Here is a 12,497-nt window from a genome sequence, read left to right on the forward strand (position 1 = left end):
TTATCATGGAAATCACACTTCTTGGTTTGGAAGTGAGGCCATTGGCTGCTGGTTGCTAGTTCTCAATAGATGAATTGAATTATCGGATTGAATTGACTCTTTTGACAACTAACACTAATTTGACTATATAAATATTTCCAGCCACTGCTTTCATTGTTTTCATTTAGGCCCTTGTTGTGGAATATTTCATTGCCATTGACTCATTTCATTTATTAAAGTGCAAAATATTCTTTGCTGTACTGCCTTTAATTACTTTTTATAGATGTGTGTATTTTTAAAGTAGCATTGCATTTATGGGTCTGACTTAAAGTCTGAACCATGAAGACTGATGTTTTTAATTTTCTTACTAATCTGGGACACATTGTTTCTTCTTAAGAAATAAACTAACTTTTAGCACACCCTAAGAATTACTGTACTAGCCAGATGTCCTCTCAGTTTGTAGTTGAATATAATTTCATTTTATTTTTCTTCTGTAGAGTATAGACTCAGGTCACTTAGATTTGTATAGGAATAGGATTTTTTTTTTGTATTCAACTCTTGCAGAGTTTTTCTTATTTACCAACTAGAATTACTTTTCAAGGATGGTTAGACTCAATAGTAACTTGCTTTCTGAGTATTATTAGAAAAATATTTTAATTTCTGTTGCAATAGAAATGTTTTAATTCTTCCTCACCTTCTTCTAAGACAAGTCCCCTCTACTATCTGCCCAATTTTGAATACTTTGCAGATTCCAAATTTATTAGAAATAAAAATAAGGTAAGTTGATATAGAATTTCTTTCATTCCCAAAGCTTTTCATATGCAGGATAAAATTAAAGAATTTTTTAAGAGACCAACAGGTAAGCAATTGAAATGATCTCTTGCTTACTTACTTTTGGCATGCATTTTCTGGTCCTTAGAGTAGACCAAAACCAGTGGTCTTCAAGATGAATCTAAATGGACAGAGCATGAGCTGATTTTTGAGTTTGTTCTACTTTCTTGACTTCTGCTTGACAAAGTGTGGTCATCAAGTATGTTTAGATACTTTGAAAGACTCATGAATTCATTGGTGTGAGTACTCCTTTTACTGAAAAATTAATCACCTGGTACCCACCTTTCTGTTGATGATCCTCTCTCCACACTTAGCTAGACTGGTTCTTAGACAACATACAGCAGTTCATCATTGTTCCCATCCTTGAAGCCTTTCTAGCTTTGGTAAGATCTTCAAAGCTTTTGTTCCACTGGAGTAGCCTTTGACTTTTCAGGGTCACCTCCACCTTACAATGAGGCATCACAGGGTTTAAAGGAGGATATCAAGTTTAATGATACTGTGTGTGTGTCTGTGTGTACTTTTGGAGGGTTACCTGCATTGTATGGACATTTGGAGACTATTAAAGAAATACAAAGCATTAAGTCACTTGTTTCATACAGTTCTAAGTTCAGTGTAGCTGGGAACACATTAATATTAGTATTCTTTAATTGCTGTTGATATATTTAGAAAGAGATATGCCCGAATCATTTGTTATTTATATTAAATAATCTCAGTTTTCAGTATTTCCTAGAAAATCCTATTTTAACCAATTAACTACTTTTGCTGGTCATCTCTAAACCACTTCCAACTGTTATTATACTTTATACTTTTAAGATCTCTAACTTTCCCTTTGAAAGGGCAATGAATCATTGTTCTTTGCCTGTGTTTCTGGGAAGTTTTCTTAAGGTCTTTGTTTCACAAATTGAGATGTTCTCATTTAAGGCCATATGAGCTACATTTAGATTTTTTGTACCTTCCGTTATGTTTTGGGGGATTTTGAGGTAGAGAGGCAAGATTGTGATTCTCCATAGCATTCTCTGAAAGAAGAATTTGGGTATTATTTCTAGAATTATCCATTTTCCAAGGTGTCCTAGTTCTTTGCATAATGACTTTTATGTCTTCATCAAATATTTATCTAGTACTAGTTATGTTAATTGCACTTGGAAGTTTAACTTGTTTGTAAACAAAGTTTGAGCTGAGGTATGGCCTGTTGTTTGAATCTCTCTTAAAACATGGTATCCCAAATTGGAAGTACTTTTAAGACAGGTCTTTAAAACATCAATTATAATTACATTCTAGCTTTCTTATATCATTCTTTTGTTAATGCATTCTAATAGGAGATTGCTTTTTTAAAAACTACAATGTTGCATTGTTTATGTTCAATTCCTGTTTCTAAATTCTTTTGTCCTTGTAGCTAAACAGTCATTTTTACCTGTATGGTGGACTCTTCATGTTTATTGCCCATTCTTTTAAAGTGACCATTCAACTTGGCTAAGGTTACCTATTCATGTTTTCTAGTGGATTACAATCCCATTCAATTTAGCATCATCTATAAATTAATACAGTCTTTAAGTGGTTAAGTGTGATCATAAGTGATCATAAATAATAGCTAAGGGCATTGCTGTAGCAATTCTATGGACCAGAATATTTTTCAGGTTATTTAATGAGAGTATGATGATAGAAAAGCAAAATCCTTCCTAAAGTCTAAGTATATGTCATGGGATGTCCCTTTTCATAGCTTTGAATTTACCATGATATCATTCTTTTATGATGGTGTCTTTTGTTCTTTCAGTATAAGAGATTTTTTCACCTTCAGTTTCCTAAATGTGGAAACATTGATATATGTGTGGGGATCTGGGGGTGGGATGGAGTTGAGGAGATGTTTATCTGGGCACACAACATTATTTTATTTCTTTTCTTCCTGTCCTGAAAATTCCATTTTCTTGTAGCTTAATATTATAATTATGTGTCTTAGTGCTTAATTTTTTCTGCCTTTAACTTTTAACCTAACTTTACAGTGATATAGTTGAAGTAACTGCTGTACAAACATGGAAAGTCACTGTTTCATCCAGAAAATTAGTGGTCAATGATAGATGAAAACTGTTAGCATTAGTTTCTAAGCTGTTGCTATTTCCTGCTGAATTACTTTTATTTTTTTCTAGTTGGTTGCTCTTGCCATCAAATCAATTTGATGCCTAGGGAAGTTTTCAGGGAAATGGAAAGATATGCTTCCCTCAGGAACTTTCAGTTTAATTGGTTACATAGGAAAGGCATTAATACTTACTCTACACATGGACAAAATCAATAGGTATAAAAACAGTAAAAGCTATATTGATATCTAAATAAGTACTAAATATTAGGGAAGATCCGTAGGAAGAAGAAATACATGAAGATTAATGAAATTATCTTAACACCACAGAAAAAATGAGTTTCCATAATATTTTTTTTTGCCTTTTTGGAGGGCAATTGGGGTTAAGTAACTTGCCCAAGGTTACATGACTAGTTTTTTTTTTTTGTGTGTGTGTGTGTTAAGTGTCTGAGGCCAGAACCGAACTCAGGTCCTCCTGACTCCGGGGCCGGCGCTTTACTCACTGTGCTACCGAGCCACCCCTCATAAATTTAAAGCAAAGAAAATAGAGATTCTGGCAGGGACATGGGATAAAGTATTACAGACTTAGTAAATGGGATGTTCCGCAGCTAGAGGGATAGCCATGTGCAGGAAAAGTAAGTCTTTTTGGTTGGTGTGGAGAGCATCAACTATGGCATGTTATAGGTAGATGAGAACATCTAGTTGGGAACATTAGATGGGAATGGATGAGGCCAGGAGGTTGTAGAGGTCAATGAAACATGAGTGGTATTCTGATTTTAAAAAGCATTTAAGAGCTCTTAAAAGTTTTAAGGAAGGATTTCTATAACCACAACAATACTTGAAGAAAATTATTACTACTGAGGAGGTTGGTGTTAAATCATGCAGAGGGGAATACTGCAGATGGGACAAACAGGAAAGCACCATGACACATTCAGGTGTTAGGTGGTTATACTCAAGAGTCAAAACTCAGGCTTTTGGGATAGAATGGAAGTAATACTGCTTTAATGATTATAAATAAGGGTCATCTAGCTTGAGCTAGGCAGCTATGGTATAGTAGCTAGAGTGCCAGGCCTGAAGTCAGGAAGACTCCTCTTTCCGAGTTAAAATTTGACTTCAGACACTAGCTATGTGACCCTGAGTGAGTCTCTTAAGCCTGTTTGCCTCATCTGTAAAATGGCAAACCACTCTAGTATCTTTGCTAAGAAAACCCCAAATGGGATCATGAAGAGTCAAACATGACTGAAAAACAACTGAAGCACAAAGTTAACTACTTGATATTTAATTATGCTTATATATTTTATCTCATTAAAATACTTTATGAATTGATGTTATATTGGTTCTATAGCAGCAAGTCAATAAACATTTATTGAGCACTTACTATGTGCTAGGCACTATGCTAGCCACTGTTCCTTATGTTACTTAAATAGATTTAAATTCATGAAAGGACTTTATCCCTTACCTCCTGTTGGCTTAATAACTTCCTGTTGAGAGATTTCTTGCCTCTCCTCTCCCTTCCCACCCTCCCCAGTGTACCTACTTAATTGTAACCCTCCTCTGATCCTTTTTTGAGAGTTTTGAGAATCCTTTGAGAATTGAAAATCCTTTAGAGAATTAAAATGTATTATGTAGTTGTAATTTATGAAAAGTTTCTATCCACATAAAGGTGGTCATGATTATGTGACAAAAATATAATAAAAACCAAGTTGACTGAGAGGCATCTTGATACAATGGGAAAAGAAATGGACCTAGACTCAGATCACAGCTTTGCCACTTACTGCCTTTATGACTTTAGGTAATTCACTGTCCTATGAGCTCCTTGAGAGCAGAAACTATCTTTTGCATTTCTTTCTATTCCTAGCACTAGATCACTTAGATCACTAGTGACACTTAGTGACTAGCACATAGTAAATTACATAGATTCGTTTCACTATCGGGGCAGTGGAACCACCACATATAGAGTAATTTCATAAATTATTAACTTCAGTCTCAGATATGTTGATACCGTGTTTCCCCGATAATAAGACCTATCCCGAAAATAAGCCCTCCCCTTACTGTGTAAGATTCCTCGAAAATAAGGCCTATTGAGATCGCTACTGTAGTGAAGGTGATCCCCTGCGCTATATGCTACATTATGTTACCCTCTGTATGCACCGTCCCCCCCCCGTGAAACGCACGCCGTGCTCAGAGCTGCAGCAGTGAGCGCGTCATCCTGTTCTTCCCCAGTGATTTGCTTGCTGGCGCCATTGAGAGCAGTGCCGCGGAGGAGAGCTGAGGCAGGACAACATAAGCCCTCCCCTGAAAATAAGCCCTCTGGTGTTTTTCTTTCCAAAAAATTTAATAAGACAGTGTCTTATTATCAGGGAAACACGGTAGAAGAGGAAGAAATGACATTGAAGAGAACAAAGATAAGAAAAGAACTAGACCAAGTACATAAAAGAGAAATCTGTGCTATAAGCAGCAAAACATGGATTCTCATTGTATCTAAAGGAAAAGAAGGTGCCAAAGAAACTATTAAGAAAACATCAAAAACTCTGATCCCGATGAATACTTCTCCATAGAAAGATATTTATGAGGATTATCTGCACATGCCCTGTATCCTTATAGAAGATACATAGTAAGCAGGCTTTTATCCAAGGGTTATTCCACAGTACACATCTTTTGCCACCATGTAACTACTACAAGATGTAAAGAATACACAGTTCCACTCTTATTGTTTGTTTGATATTTTCTTTTAAAGCACTTTAATAAAAAAAAATCCACTGTTTTCTATTAGCATGTCTACCACAAATATCAAAATTATACAAAATTCTTTGAAAAATGAGGGGCACAACCTTGTTTAACAACCTTCTGATCATTGCTGTCAGTTTAGATATAAAAGGGAAATATATGTTTACCTGACTTGTTGCCATTGTCATTGAGGAGGGCCAGCTTAGAGTTAAAATCAAGGAGGAATTTCCTCTGCTCCTTTTGGAGTGTGATGTACTGATTGCATCATAAGGATAAGATCCATAATTACTTAAAAATTTGGCCTTTGAGTATAGGAAAAAGAAACTGGATGAAGAATGTCTATTAACCAAACTATGATAATGCAGGTGTATAGATAGCCTAAAACACACTTCCCATTTGTATGTATCTCTTGGAGAGAAATCACAGCTGGACAATGAATTGGCTCCAACATTGAACAGAAGAAAAGATAATTGATTGCTCTGGGAAATTGCAAAATTCTTTCTGTAACCTCCAAACTTCTCCCTAAGAGGTCCATCTTTAAAAAAAAAAAAAAGATTTTGTAGATATTTTCTGTTTCTTACATCACCTTAGTATCCCATTTATTCCTTTTCTCCATCCAGTGAACCATCCCATTTGACAAATAGTATTTTTTTAAAGGGAAAAAAAAAGCATAACTGATTGATACATTGAAAAAGTCCAGAAATGTACAGTGTGTAACACCTGTGGCACCTCCATGAAGGGGCAGGTTGAGAGTCTTATATCTCTTTGAGTCCCACTTGAACTTTATGATTTTGTTATATTTACATTCAATTTTTTTTAGTGTGTCATTCTTTCCATTTACAATTTTGTAGATACTCTGTGCCCTTTTTTTTTTTTTTTTGGCTCTGCTTACCTTGGTCTGCATCAGTCCCACATAGTTCTTCCCACATTTCTCTGTATTCTTTACATCATTTCTTACAACTCAGTAGTATTCCATTACATCCATGTACCACAATTTGTTTAGCTATCCCTCAATTGATGGAGACTGATTCTTAGCTATCATGAGAAGTACTGTTATAAATGTTTAGGAGTATGTGGAGATGTTTTACTTATTGATGGATTCCTTGCAGTATTAAACCCAGTAATGTAGTCTCTGATTCAAAGGGTATAGACAGGTTTAGTCACTTTTTTTTTTTGCATATTTCTAAATTGCTTTCCAAAATGGTTGTACTCTTTAACAGCTCCATTAACAATGTATTAGTAAATATATTTTTCTAAATCTTTCTATAATCCCTCCAATATTATTGGTTGACATTTGTGCCCGTTTTCAGGTTATAAGGTGACGTTTACAGGCTTTTTTGATTTGCATTTCTCATATTATTAGTGATTTGGAGGATTTTTTTTTCATTTGGTTGTGAATACAGTTTTGCTTTTGAGAACTTTGACCATCTATTTATTCATACTCTTTGACCATCTATTGGAAAATGTCTGTTAGTAATATAGTAATATGCATTTGTCAGATATACAATGACTATTAGTAATATATAATTAGTGATACTAGTAATGATTAGTAATACATTAGTTTTTATGTATCTCAGATACCAAATATTTAATAACAGACATTTGATACTAAGAATTTTTTCTGCATTCAGTCACTTTCTTTTTTATCCTAGGTGCATTGATGTTTGTGTAGAAGCTTTTCAGTTTCAAGTAATCAAAGCTATCTATTATCTTTTGTATTTGCCTCTGTTTCTTGTTTGGTTAAGGATGCATCTCTTACCTATACCCACATATCCAGAGGCATATGATCAATCATAGGATCTTTAATATTAAGGTTACTTATCTTTTTAGAACTTATTGTAGAGTGTGATGTAAATTTTAGTCTAAGACTAATTTCTGCCAGATTACTTTCCAGTTTTCCCAGCAATTTTTATCAGATGGGGAGTTTTTCCCTAGGTGATTTTGTGTTTTCTACTTTGTCAAACACTGGATTATTAAGTTCTTTTCTTTCTGACTCTCCCTTGTCTAGTATGTTCCATTTCTCTTTGCTCTCTTGTTCTCTCACTTTTTAACAAATACAAGATGGTTTTGATGACTGCTGCTTTATAATACAGTTTGGTATTTGGAAGTATTATTACCCCCTTTGTCTTTATTTTCATCATTTCCCTTTATAATCTAGATCTTTTGTTTTGCCAAATGAACTATGTTATTAAGTTCTGTAAAATATCCCCTTGGTAATTTGATTGGTAAAGCATTAAAAAGTATAAATTAATTTATTATAATATTATCATTTTTATTATAATATTATATATATTATAATTTTTATTATATTAACACAGCTAGCCATGATCTCAATATTTTTCTAGCTATTTGGGTTGTTTCTTTAAGCAGTGCTTTGTAATGGAATCTGCAAAAGTTTTTTTGTGTGCTTTGGGAGATTAATCCCCTCTCAAATCTCCTCCTGATATTTTATGCATTTTGTAATATTTACCTTTCTATTATTGCTTCTGATAGTGTGATGGCAACACCTCCTTTTTTGGATTCACTTGATGCATAGTGAAAAAAACATCCATTCCTTAAGTTTTATTTTGTGTTTTTAAAATGTATTTCTTGTAAGCAACAGATAGTTGTGTTTTATTTCCTTATCCAATCTGTCACTCTTTTATATTGTAGGATTGTTTAATCCATTCACATTTGAAGTTGGGAGTTAGATTTACATTTTCTTCCATCTGCCTCTAAAATGGCTTTTTTCTCAAGTTATGATTTTCCCCCTCTTCTGCTCTAAACACAGTATTATGTTCCTTCTATTACTTTAATCTTTTTTTAAGGTGACACCCTTTTCACTGTCTTTCTTCCCGTCTCCTTATTCCCTTCCTGTTTGTTACTTCTTTCCCTTTATGTTTTTGTTTATTAGTTCTCTTTGCTACTTTTTATCTGGCTATATATTTCTTTCCCCTCTTTTTTCCCCTCTCAATTAGTTGAGTAGGTTCCCCCCCACTTTTCTCTTCTCCTTCAGCTAGTCCTCTTAATTATTTTGTAAATTTCATTTTCTGTTCTCCTTTCTGAAAGATTTCTTGCCCTTTCTTCATTATCCATCTTATCTCTCTTTACTAGGCCCCGATTCTCTGATTAATGACACCTATAATCATTCTCTTTCTCTATTCTCTGTATTCTTTATATATTCAAAGGCCCTTTCTGCCATTGCCTTGTAGATGTCTCTAAATTAGCTCATTTTATGATTGTGAACAAATACTGTAGATACTGTAAATACTTCGTGCCCCATCCTCCTCTTCACTGTTACTTCTGCCAGATTTCACCCTTGTCTCCTTGTGTACTACCTTTAGAAAGAAGCCTCTCACTGGTCTTTCTGTTGTTGTTTGTTGTTCTTGCTTGCTGGCATTTATTCATTCCTTTATTCATTCCTCTTTCATTTCTGTTGTTTGAGAAGTAAATGACTTCTTTGGTTCTCATTTTCTTTCTAAAAATATTTCTGTCTCTTTATTATTGAACATTCATCTTCTGTCCTGTACAGTTAAGCTCAGGTTTGTGGGATAGATCAAACTGGGCTACTTTTTTGAATTTCATTGCTTTTTGGAACACATTTCATTCCATCCTCCTTTCTCTGGTGGATATGGAATAATTGTGTGTTATTCAAATATCCTTTCCTTTGTATTTGAAGGTCTTCTAATGACAACTGAAATTTCATTTTCTGCATTTCATAGTTGTGGGAAGTTCTCTTTTATTATTTCCTTCATATGGTGTTAAGATTTTTTTTTGTCCTGTCCTGTTCTTTTGTCTGTGATCTATGTCTGTAGTCCTTAGGTTGTCTATATATTCTGTCTTCAAGATCAGTATGTTTTGCTTGCATAGTGAGCATTTCTTCTTTTAAGTTATTATTACTATTTCTTCTCTTCTAAGTTGTCCTTCACTTCTGTGTATTTGCATTCCCAGCCCATTTTCTCTTTTGTTTTTTTGATGATGCTTCCATTACCGGTTAAAGTTTTTCTATTCTGCTCATTATTTATGTTGTGCAGGACACAAATTATGCCCTCATAATTCTCATTTCTCTTTTAAACCACTCAGGAACAGTATATTGTGGTTCCATGTTCTAAAATTCCACAGGATCCTCTGTCTCAGAAAGTGTTGGATTACTTTCCCTTATTTTGCTATATTTATTCATAGATGCCTGAACATTTGCTAGATCTGGAGGCCATATTTACTTGTGTTATTACTGTTTTTTCTATTGATTTATCTGTTTATGTTCGAGGTAATTGAGATTTCCTCTTCCTGAAATCTTTGGTTACTTTCAACCTTGTCACTGCTCCCACCTTATTTTCCTTATCACTCATTTCCTGACTCCTTTCCTTCTTATTGTGGTTTTCTTGAGGGTGGGATCTCAAAATATCTCAGCTTCTTCCCACACTGGGAAATTCATGGACATGGACACACACACACACACACACACACACACACACACGAAAGAGAGATGAGGAATTGGGTTGTAGAGGTGAGTTTTGATTGTAAGCCCATATCATATCCTTAAATTTGCTACTTGCAGCCTTGCTGCTGGTAGCATGGGAGGTTGGGGAGGAGTGCTAAGTGAGTTTAAGGTCAGTGAGCATCAGTTTCTGAGTTTTGGAGGTTTTAAAAAAAACTTATGGATTCTGGGTGTTCTTGACCATGAAAACAATTAAAGTTACTTTGTATGCATAATTTTTGTTTTGGAAAGTTTTGAGAAGCCAAAGATCAGAGAAAATGTCTAGTCTGCCATCTTATTTCTCACATGACCCATATTTTTAATCCTAAAGTTTTTAAGGAGATGTATGACTGAGTCATGGAACACCGAGTTTTCTGGGGCATTAAAATTGATCACCTGAAGAACCATGGAGAGGTACATTGTAAGTGTGAGCAGGCTGCAGTATGTTAAAAAGAATTATGAAGAAGCTGTGGTATATAGGATGTCATTAAAGATATGTTTGTGTAACAAAGAATGTGGACTGACTAGGTGGTAAGAAAAGGAATATGCATTTGTATCCATATAATGGCAAGACAAAGTGAGAAGGAAGAATCCAGGCTCATTGAGTAGACTTCTTGTGATGAAGGTATGGAAGGATGTGGACAGGAGTTGTATAGGATGGGTAGGCAAAGATGGGTTGTGATCTATATCACTGGAGAAATACACTGTTAGGATTATAGATACATTTGAGTGTAATTAGAGAAAGAAAGGATTTTTCAAAAACTGTGTTAAAGAAGGCAGCATGGCACAGTGGTTAGAGAACTGGGAAAGAAGACCTGGGTTCAGGTTCTATCTCTGACACTTACAGGCTGTGTGACCCTGGGTAAAACATTTAATTTTTTATTACTCTTGGGCAATTTTAAAGTTGCAAAGATGCAGTTTTCTCATTTCTGATTCCAGGAAAATCACAGATCTGGCCTCTGTCTTAGAAGATTAGCAAAGGAATTATATCTCCTTTGAGTTCAATTAGGAAACATAGCAAAATATCTTAGGAAAAGTTTTTTTCCCCTTTTTTGGTTTTCCTCTTTTGTTCTTTTTCTCTCTTACCTTCTGCCTCTCTCAAGTGGGCATGGAGGCTATCAACCATTCAACTTTCCCAGTTTTTCCCATTGGTCTTTTGTGAAGTTGACAGTCACATGCAATCAAGACATTTGTTAGAACTACAGCTTTTTCAAAGGGTGAAAAGTACACTCCTGTTTTATTATCACATTTTAGTGTCTTTTTACTTAGCTGGTTGTGTACAATAAAATATCCAACATATTCGTTGTCAAATAGTCACAATTAAATTTTATGGTACTGTGTCATAAGACATTTTCAGATTTCAAGTGGTTGTTTCCATATGTCTTCCAAATTTGAAACAAATAATGTAGGTTTGTCATATTTAAAGATTAAATATTGACTTTTATAAATTGTTATATTTTGCCTTTTAAAAATAATTTCTGAAAAGTATTTAATACTTTCTACCCTATTCAATAAGAGGTTAGATAATATAGAAGCTTACTTATTTTCTTGTTTTAAAATTGATGTTTAGTTCTTACCAGTTTGGGTTTCCTCTAGTTCTAGAATAGCATTATGTGACCTTTTACAGTCTTTGAAGAAACCTAAGTTTTTTGAAGGCAAGTGGTGATGAACTGAAAGAAAATATTTGCATTGGTAAGAGCTTGAATAAAACCACTGTCATTCATTTGAAAAAAAAAATTAAAGGAACTTTTAATTCATTCTTACAGTAACCTAAGTGGATAGAACTATTATCCTTCATTTTGTAAATGAGGAAGGTATACATCTAAATGAGCTGGAATTAAAGCCCAAAGCTAAATTCTCATTTGTAGGTTAATGTATTGAACAAGATTGCATTCTGTTGAATTCAGGTACCTTAATGGAAGAACTTGTATATATATGTAGAATTCTATAGGGAGGGAAGTTTCCAGTGATGAAATAATATTGTATCCTCAAAAAGAGGCTAATTTGGTTATTGAACTTCTTGGAATTGATTAATGCCCAAGGAAAAAACTAGGAATAAATCTGTCTTCTGTATGAGTGGATATGATATATACAGGTAGGAACCATTTTTTTCTTCCATCTTGGGCCACTGTTTTTAGGAGTTAAACATGAAATTTGAAAGGCTTCTAGCTTTGAGAAGTAGTTTATTATTGGAAACAATTTCAAAAGATTTTCTAAACTGGTGGTTTCTGTTTAGGTGGGGTTTTTTCTTTTTCTTTTTTTCTCTCATGCCCATTGGACATACAGAAAAAGAAAAGGCGAGTTTTATAGTGGAAAGAGCACTGAGGTGGGAGAAGGGGAGCAGTGTTCTCTTCCTCCTTCTTCCACTTACTGCGTGTGTAACCTCTGGCAAGTCTTTTAACTTCTCCGAGAATCAGTTGATTCATTATTATAGTG

At 34.4% G+C, this 12,497-nt stretch overlaps 1 protein-coding gene across 5 annotated transcripts in view; it reads left to right on the top strand.

Annotated features, from left to right (window-relative positions):
- The window catches only part of RDX (radixin), a 142,530-nt gene that overhangs the window by 109,078 nt on the left and 20,955 nt on the right, over positions 1–12,497 (top strand). The window lies entirely within an intron of this gene.

This window comes from Petaurus breviceps, unplaced genomic scaffold, assembly GCF_028583685.1.
Source record: "Petaurus breviceps papuanus isolate PSGF00001 unplaced genomic scaffold, PetGlider_PUasm1.0 91133, whole genome shotgun sequence".
NCBI lineage: Eukaryota > Metazoa > Chordata > Mammalia > Diprotodontia > Petauridae > Petaurus > Petaurus breviceps.